This window comes from Amphiura filiformis, chromosome 14 (assembly GCF_039555335.1).
Source record: "Amphiura filiformis chromosome 14, Afil_fr2py, whole genome shotgun sequence".
Lineage (NCBI taxonomy): Eukaryota > Metazoa > Echinodermata > Ophiuroidea > Amphilepidida > Amphiuridae > Amphiura > Amphiura filiformis.
Window position 1 is genome coordinate 21,005,219 of NC_092641.1, and position 10,710 is coordinate 21,015,928.

Here is a 10,710-nt window from a genome sequence, read left to right on the forward strand (position 1 = left end):
GATTTCTACCTAAAAGTGTATGTAGGTGGGATGAAAGGCCGACGATCAATTGAGAATTTTGACCTTTCGTATTGAAGATATGGATTTTTTTCCCAAAACACCAAAAAAAATTAGGTCTTTTGGGAAAAAAAATCCATATCTTGAATATGAAAGGTCAAAATTTTCAATTGATCGTCGGCTTTTCCTCCCAGCTACATACGCTTTAAGACTATATGGTTAAATTTATAAAATTTACTTCGAGGACTGTAATATCTCCAAATGTGAAAAATATCAAATTTTAATAATTTGTCATAAAATTTGTATTATATCGTGAATTTCATAAAATGAAAATTATTTGATATCAGAAAGACATTCTTCGTATTCAGAATGCAATTCGATAGGTCTGATGTGCTCTCATGTCCCACAAACAATTCTGTCGAAACGCTTAAAACGCTCATTCCAGATCCCTTAACATATATAAATAAGTTGTACCGAAAACAACAACAAACAAAATAGCCAACACCGCAAAGATACATAAAATTTATAATACTACTTGGTAAATATTGCATGTTGCCAAAGCTCGAAAATATTCATTGTTGAATATCTTCTTCTTACCTTACACTTTCCTGATACTGCAGAAAGATCACGAACACAAGCACATATTCCAACTGCGTCACAATCACTCTCATCATGGAATACTGATGAAATTGTCAAAACATGACACACCTAAATAACGTATTGTAAAGAGGTATTACTTATCGAAGTCTTACGCAACAAGGTGACTATACAACAGAGACAATGACAGTGAAATATATTAAAACATTAAGGTATAAAGTTTTTCCATGCAAAAAAGAAATACACCGTAGATTCTGACTACTTAGGTTAAATCGTAGATTTACTTCCTCGTTTACATGTACACCAGGTCTGTAAGTGATCGTACATACTAAATACCAGCGGTGCTTTATGTTACTACTTTTAATCATGGAACATTAATCTTACGTTCAATCAAACCTGTTTTATATACTTCTTTGTTGTATGTTCAAGGGGAAGTCCCATCTGAGCCCCGTATTTGCCTATTATCATTATGTGCACCTTAAAGACTCGGTTACCGACATTTGCACAGTATTTATTGTGGGATCTGAGAGCACATCAGACACACAGAATTGCATTCTGAATACCAGGAACGTCCTTCTGATATCAATTTTTTTTTTCTTTTTCGAAATTCGCGATGTACTACAAATGTTATGGCAAATTATTAAAAATTGACATTTTTGTCATTTAACAGTCCTCGAAGTAAACTTTATAAATATAATGATATATATTTATTTTAAAGTACGTAGCTGGGAGGAAAAGTCAACCATCATATGAAAATTTGGACATTTCGTATTGAAGACATACATGAAATGTCATAAAATACTGTGCAAAGATGGGTCACAGAGCCCACGATAAATGCAATAGGCTCATTTGTTAGCGTAGAATTCACGGATCACATATTTACCCAGCAAACAAAAAATGTTTTTAAAACGTAATACGTGTTATAAACGCGCTTTGGTATAATTGTTCAGGACGTTTTGATAACGTTTAAATGTCGGGTTATATGAAGGTCATGGAAACATTTTAAAAACATTTTAAATGGAAAAACACCACAACAATACCTCAAAATGTTATTTTTAGGATGTTTTCTGAATGTTATTACAACGTTTTTTCCCTTTTATATAACCCGGTTAAGCATTTCTGTGTTTGCTGGGTAGTACGTGATTTGGTTACTTACAAACAAGACATTACGTCAATTTCAAAGTAAGTGGAAAGTTCTGTTTTATTAACGGATACATTAATGAAGAAGGGGAGTAAAGAGAATTTGTCAGAAGCGGATACGAACCGGTGATTTCTAGATTGCTAGTTCTGGTCAGAGCCATGAATCTGTGTTGATGCCGCGGACCACGCCCACATTACGATATATCTGGTAATCCATAGTAGAGAGGTTGATTGCAGATCATACTTTGAACTTTTAAACACTTGTAGTAAAACAATAAAATAAAACTTAAAACCTGTGAATAGAGAAACCTTTTCTCTCTACCATCTTAAAGTTTTCCCTTCTCAAGATCATTTTTCATTTGTAAAACATAATCACATTTTCCAAAATTGATGCTTTCAGAACAAGTTCGCAAGAAGAGATGAAATTTACTTGAAAATGGTACACTGAAGAGTGCACACCAGTAAATAAAAGTCTCCTACACCCTGGGAGAAAAAAATCAGTGTTTCAAACGAGGAAACGTGCAATACGACTGAATTAAATCCATTAGAAAAGGCTTAAAACCCAACTATTAGGCCCTGATTCATATTTAATCCTCATTTAGGCCTGGGAAATAGATTGTCTGTGAAAAATGAGCAGGATCTGACTTTTTATTACAATTTGGCTAAACTTTCAAAATGTGTTACATTTCAGAAACACCAAGCTATTCGTAAGGTGGCGTACGCTGTATGGGCTATAGGGTGATCTAGTCGGCATTTTTCTGGAAAAAATGCTGGACTCCGTATATAATTTCTACAATAGATGACTTCATCTGACCTTTGACTTGTAGAAAGGGTAAGTTTTGAAGAACTGAGTCGCTCTGGAGTCAAGAAAACAACGTTTTCCTGGACCCTGTTTGTACAGAAAGTCAATGGGAGCTATTTACTGGTGTGCACCCTGTAGTATTTGCAGTGAACAAGAGCGACGGCTCTCTTTGATAAAGTCGTACACGTCAAAGAATAAATGGCCACCATAGATTGGTTGAAATAAGGTTGGATGTCAGTATCTCGTAACTGCAACCAATCTCTTGTGACCACATCATGATTGTTAAGCCTCGATCACTTTAGATCCAGGTTCACAATACAAGATGCTTCAGCCTACCCATGACAGGTAAATGTTCAACCTTTAGTAGGGTGGCCACATGAAAATTTCAAACTCACCAGCATTGTTCCTTCTGCAAAATGATTTTCAAAACCTTTTGAATCGCCTGAATCGGACGATCCGTTGCGAAGATACGGCCTTCTAAAGATTCACAAAATTATTAATTTTTACCCCAGTTTTAGGAAAATCCTGATCTTTTAAATACATTTGCATATTCATGGAGAGATAATTGTGTGAATAAAGCTAAAGAAGGCATGAGATGTATTGTTTTTTGTTTATTTAGTGTTCTTTTATGCAAACATTAAAATCCAGGGTCATAATTGCTATATTTTCTTCTTTACAAACATTTTAAAAATTGCTGAAATCACAACGGAGAAGTTTCACTACTTCAAAGATTGAAAAAGGAGTACACGTACCATGCATGATATCAGACATTCCTCAATGATAACTTTATAAAATAACAACTTTATTTAGGGAATGGACTTATACCGGTAAGCCTATGGGCTATGGATTTTGTCATTAACTTGTCGGCAAAATGGATGTGAGATGGTACTTCTTTTGTTATACTTGTAATTACTTAATACTTTCTTGGATATTTAAATGCCTTTTGTTTTATTATGTTTCTTACTTTCTTACTTTATTGTTTCTTACTTTTTTATATACACCATGGGTCATTTCTCTTTTTGGAATAAAGGGTAGCCCTGAAAAGGGCTGTTTGACTTTTCTCTGGTTCTTCTGAAGTGAGTTTACTGTGCTGCTCTGCCCTCTACCTGGTTGCCTCCTTGACAAATACATGTTTCAGCCCTGGTCCCCATCGCATCAATTGCCTTGCGTACCATTCTTGTGCGCCGGATACTTGCGAATGCAGCAGTAATATGGTTGTCAAGAAGCCTTATGCTATTATCTTTCCATATCTTTAACCATGTGTTTCATTTTAATCTTTGATGTGGACAGAATAAAAAATGGGTACATTTCTTTAAAATCTTCAAAAGTTGTGAGCCAATTGAAATAATTGTTTTAGTTTATTAAAGCTAACGAGTAAAGGTTTTTTTCACATACAAAAATATATTTAATAAACTGTTCAAAATTAGGAGAAAAAGAGGGTGCAATGAGGGTTCTGTTTGTTGTTGTTTTTTTGTTTTTTTGTTTTTTGTTTTGGGGGGCACCCTGTACAATAATACTTAATTAAGGTGGCTGTGTACTCTCAGACATGCATGTAGTAAAAGTGCAATAACTTTGTAATTATTCGCGCAAAACATATAAAAGTATACATTTTTATGAAGGCAAGACATCAATAAATCTTAATATAAATACAGATTTGGGGTAAAAACAACAATTTTGAAGAAAATCACAAAAAGTGAGTTTTTGGCAATATTTGTTAGGTACATCATAACAAAAAACACTCTTTCCAAAATATTTTATTTTGTTTTTAGCTCAATCTTGAGGCTCCATTCCAAAAACGGTTTTTTTATTTTTTTGATATTGGCCTTATTTTTTGAGATATTGACCATATAAGGCATCAAAATGAACTTTTAAAATTCAAAAACGCCTATTTGCACAAAATGATGCCCAAAATCGGAAATAGACCAAAATATAAAAAATGAGAAAACCGTTTCTTGAGTCGATCATGCTTTTTACGATGATCATATTTGCTTACCTATAGATGCTGTATTTATTGAGTTATCGTGTTACCTAAATCGTCATTTTACCGAGAAAATGAACATTGAAATAATGGCCGTTGAAGTTTAAAGTGGTCACATTTTGCACTTTCATCGAATCTCACAGGAGAATGCGACAGTTTTCGTTTTGAAACTTATATTACGTGAACATCGGGTAAATCCACAGCCCCTTGAGAAGTTTGAGCGAAATCCATTCATAACTTGATATTTAAATCGGGGAAAGAACTTGAAAAAACCCACATTTTATCAGCTAAAACGGAGCCATTTGACCACTAGGTTTTTGTGAAATCAGTGCTTCCGTGGTGTTTCCATAAGATGCGCCGCGCAAGCAGATAAGCGTCGCGTATGCGTCGCGTATTTGTGCGTTAACAAATTGCGCGATACGCAATGCGATGAGTTGTTGCGCGCGTGTACCTTGCTGGTTCAACAAAGATTTTCTTTCCTTTTCAATTTCAAACACGAGTGGAATAGTGAAATAAAATCCTTAAAATATTGCAGTTGGAGTTTACAAATCTGGATTTTCATTCCTTGTATTTATAAAAAACATAACAAGGTACAAACATATCATAAAAACTCAATTTTGAGAAAGAAACAATGGCTAGAGTACACAGCCGCGTTAAGCAAAGGAAGTCGTTATGTGTAATTTAATATATTAAGGAAAAAACAAGCCTTTTAAGTAGAAAAATTACAAGTTTTATAAATGCGAAATTCAACAATAATATTCAGGTGCATACAATAATAAACATTTTTTTATTAACATTCTTGTAATTTTAGGGGAGAGTTATTTTTGAACCCTTTATTACACTATATACAGATAATATTTATTAATGAAGGGGAGCAAAGGAAAAAATGTTGAAGCGCTTTCAGTGCTCTAGCATCTGAACTATCCAGCTCTTTGAGGGAAGGCCACTACCAATACCTATCGTCGGGCGGTGAATACGCCCGGGAAGCGACAGTAGTGCAGATGCGGCTTTTCAATACTTAAAACACATCACAAAAAGTAACAACCCCCTTTATTACGAGACATTAACTCAAAATCTATGCATGTTGAAACTTATGTAGCCAAAAGAAACCCCTCTAAGTTCTTCAAATGTTGGTAACTTATTTGCCTTAATAGTTCAAAATTTATAGCCATGGCGGCTTCTTGAAAGAAAAAAAAAACCACGCAGATTCAAAAGTTGTTCTAAAAGTAAAAAATTGCTGTTGCACCATTGACTTTCTCCACTAATAGCGATGCCAGACACTCCGTTTCAATTGTGGAGTAATTTCCCTGGTGCTTGTTAAAATGACTCACAGAAGTATGATATTCCGTAGGTCGTTTATCATGCAACATCATAAGCAAGTCTTTACCATTGAAGTCTCCGCGTTCGACACTGTCGTTTCCTCACGCATGATTGATGTATGAAATGGTTACGAACTGTCTCTAACGTAATTGGTATTGTTTAACTTGACAAAACGTTATGTAACCTGAATGAATTTGACTAAACCTTGCGTAACCGTAATGTAACGACACTAACCACAACAGAGGGCGCTATCACTGCATAGCACCAAGGTGCTCAAAACCCGTGTGCCTTGCTTAATTTGAGCACTTTAGTGGCGAAACTGAGATATTAACCACCTGTAAGTGTGATGGTCGAAATATAATCACAAGGTGATAGATAGGATTGTTCCATTCCACGAGCCGGAACGCACTAGTAGAAATTTATAATGAGAATTCTATGAAAGTGATGAGAATTGGACAGTAGTATGAGAAATGAACATTTTCTTATTTCTATGAAACTTTCTCATCCAAATGAATGAGAAATACTAATTACCTTGTCAACCACCAGTCACAATGTTTTAAATGAGAATATTTAACACTTGTGACAGGTAGTTAACACATTAATTAGTATTTCTTATTCATTTGGATGACAAAGTTTCATAGAAATTGGAACAATTATAATCTGCAACGAAGCTGTAAACAATTAGTTTCTTAAGATTTTTGCCGTGTTTTTTGTTGTTGTTGCTTTTGTTTGTTTGTTTTTGTTTTGTTTTTTGTTTTTGTAAAAATATGAACATTGAAATACAGATTTAGATATAATGATGGAATCTAGAAAATTGTTTTGTAAATTACTTATTTTGCGAACGAGACAAATCTTATTCTGCCAAATTTTATTTGTGCAGCAAACTACTTAACACTATACTATTATAAGCAATAGGGGATGACATTGGTAAAATATTGATGCCAGCATTTTTATACTAACATTACTTTCATAAAGTAATGTTTACTTCCATAAATTAATATTATAAATGTGAATTATATATACAATACAGTTAGACATCGAACGTAATAGTACAACATTATTATACTAACTATACATTTCATAAGTTGGTCACATCCCTTATCATGTAACTCTTTCGGATTGCGATATATTAAAGTTAATTTTTTATTACTTCCGTGGTCCGGGTACGCGCTGGTGAATTGCGATCGCGTAGTAGAAGTGACAAGGTCGCCTACTATTCGCCGCGCCGAAGACCAATGGGTCAACCGGCTTGTTGTCAAGTGCGTTGATCAGCCAATCAGCGTGATTGTTTATTTCTTCTGTGTGCATGCTGGTCCACGCTAGGCGCACAGCTCGGATCACGGAAGTAATAAAAAAATGACTTTGGTGCAATACATTTCCGTAAACTGGCACTACAATCATGGAAATCATGTAGGTTATAAAAGTCAAAACCTCAAGTGTTCCGTACGATATTTTACTTATATTGTCTATATACTAGCGTCATTAGAATGAGCAATGGCCAATTCTTTTTAAATTACTATGTTCGCCTGTTTTGTCATATGGCACGCAGGCCCACTAGATGGGTCCCTTATACACACACCAAATAAAAGAACTAAAATTACACAGTACATATTATAAACATTTAAAAACCACTATAAAATACATTAAAACTACAATATAATACTGAAATTGAGTTTCCAAATATAGAGTCGCAGAATTCATAAAAGCAATAGTGAATTGCACTAAGTAGGTATACTGACAAGTTAATTTGAGATGTAAGAAGCTCAGATTTGAAACATTTGAATATTTGAACATTCCTAACGTCAGCAGGGACATTATTCCAGGAGTTGTACACACGGTTAAAAATGCCTGCTTGAAAATATTGGTATTGCACTTATTTTGTAGGCGAGTCAGTAGATCTTAAAGAAAGTGCCGCGGAAATTCACTAGTGTAATGAGATAAAAGACAAGCCATGTAAACACTTGAGAGCAGCATGTTATCTTTAATACCATGTTTTCACTTCTGCAACAAAACATTCAAGAATTGTTTATCCTATTTTTGTCGTGTCGTGTCGTGTCGTATCGTGTGTTTTTTAGGTTTTTTTTCATTTCTGAAAGAAACTCTTGGTGCGAATGAGACAAACTTAAATTTGTCAGTACGGGATGAAATTAGTAAAATATTAATACGGAGTGTGTTACACTAACATAACAATTATTGTGAATTTAATATGTACTATGCACGGTGATACATCGAAAGTAATATTAAACAATAATGATTGTACTAGTTATGAAAAAGGGGCACATTATATAAGCTGGCCAACACCCTCTTATTAGGATCGGGGATTTCAATTATTATGTCTTCATGGTGGCATCACGAAAACCATTTTGGAAGGTCAAAAGTGAACAAGCTGTTTTAGATCTTGACTTGACTTGACTTGATCCAAAAGCGTAAAAAATCAACAGCTTTACGAGAACGTTGAAATACATGTATGGCAAGTATTCTGCTTGTTAATTATATTTGCTCACTTCCCATAATCAGTTACTTCCTGCTTGGAATTCGGGTCCCTTGGGTGTAAATGAAACGGGCAGGGAATTATTTTGAGACAGAAGTGGAGGATGCTCCCATGGCAAGCTATTTTCAGAATTCACACCCGTGGGATATAATTATACAGATGATGATTTAAGCACTTCCCTCCACGCCACTGTGTTGACTTGCGGTTAGCACAGCTGTGTGAGTAAACATGACACCACTGCTCGCACATTGCATTGACGGGCATGGTTAAATTTGAATTTGGACTGATATATTTACAATAAAAACGCATTCAAAATGCTAGTCGATTTCACATTTTATGTTACCTACAGAAGGTGTGAATTATCCTTTATGCACTTTTGTTCTGAAATCGACCAAGTAATAATGACACACGCACAATTCTTAAACAACATCTTTTGCACAGAATTCAATGGGATTTGAAAAGTAAAGTGGCAGTTGAAACTCTAGTGATAACACGTTTGCAGTGCATGATGGGGCTTCCTTAAATCATCCTCTGGGATATAGGAAGAGTTCAGATGCGATATATGCCATTTTCAAACTTTTTGCGTTAAGGTCACCAACATATGCCATATAATGCTAGCTATTGACTTTATGATAAGATAATCATATTTTAGACAAAGTTCACACAACTAAATTTCTAGGCATATTAATTGATGACGATGTTTCATGGAAATCTCACACTTCCAATGTATCCAAAATGGTCTCTAAATATAATGGTATTATCCGTAAGGTTCGCCCCTATCTACCTCAGGAATCATTACATACACTTTATAACACCTTTGCTCTCCCCTACTTATCCTACTGCAACATTATCTGGGCTGACAAAAATAATTCCCATATAAATTCATTATTCCTTATACAAAAAAGAATTATTCGGACATGCACCAACTCTCTTTGGCTTGCCCATACAGACCCGCTTTTTAAAGAACTCAATACTCTCAAGGTGCAAGATATTTATTTCCATCAACTCGGAACATTTATGTTCCAATACCACCACAATCTCCTCCCAAAAGATTTGTCCATTAATGAGTTTTTTAGAACTAACAAAAGTATTCAACATCACCATACTAGGCAAGCCAATGATTTCCACGTTAAAATGTCCAACACCAATTTGGCTGATAATATAATTAGTATTCAAGGAGCCCTTTATTGGAACTCACTTCCCCAGTCTATCAAATCTTGTAGTTCAGTACCATCTTTCAAATCCAACTCTAAAAAAATCCTCATCAGCACATATGTACAACACTGATTAGCCTACACCTGCAGTTGTTGTTTTTGTTTGTTGTTTTTTTCTTCTCATTTTTCAGGATCTACTTGCATAAAATTAATTCAGTATGTTCCACATCAAATCGGACCCGTGTGTCTGTCTGTTTGTATTGTCCCAGTCTTTTATAGTTATTATTACATGTATTATTATTATTATTTTGTTATATTAAAAATAAGCTATTTGATCAATTTTGTTAGCTCGCTTGGCCTTGTATGCAGACTATCACTTTTGCATTTCATTGTTCTTGCTCTGCAGAACTATACACCATTTACCATGTTAATTTATCGTTGCATTAAATATCTTGGTGTAGATTTAATTTACAAAATATTGCATTAAATAGTGCAATCATGTGCTTATGCTTTCACCCGGGCTAAATACATTTTGTTATTATTGTACCGTAATACTTATGCCATGCATATTATAATGGGATTTTACAACCCTTTTACACCTTTACACGTTTGGTTGTTATTTTCACCATCATTACTCATTGATTTATAATTGAAAGCATAGCTCTTGTGATAATAAGTTTATACCTAACCCACAAGGCATATATCTTGCTATTGTATTTACTATTCTTCTATAATTTTGTTTATCATAATTATTTAATACTAACTTTTGTAAAGGGTGCCACAACAACACGCTCTGCGTTCAGTGGCATCCTCATCATTTTCACCATATTATACGATGTTTGTAAAAGCTTTTTTATATTGTAATTATTTAATGGATGGAATTTTATGAAATAAGACTGAACTGAACTGAACTGATGACACTAATTATTATACACTGTATTAATAACTTAATATTTGACGCGTCATACATTTTCCACTCCAAAATGAAATAGGAATCCACAAAAGACCTATGCGAGGTTTTCGAAATCATCCTCAATACAATTGCATCTCTATCAATTCTACCAAATTAAACAAGTATAACCTATGGACCTGCGGCCTGAATAACGCTCCTTGGATTTACCGATTATAACCTATGGACCTGCGGCCTGAATAACGCTCCTTGGATTTACCGATCTTAATTGTAGAGTTGAAGAGACTGTGTTACTAGAGGACTCCTTTTCATCTGAACGGC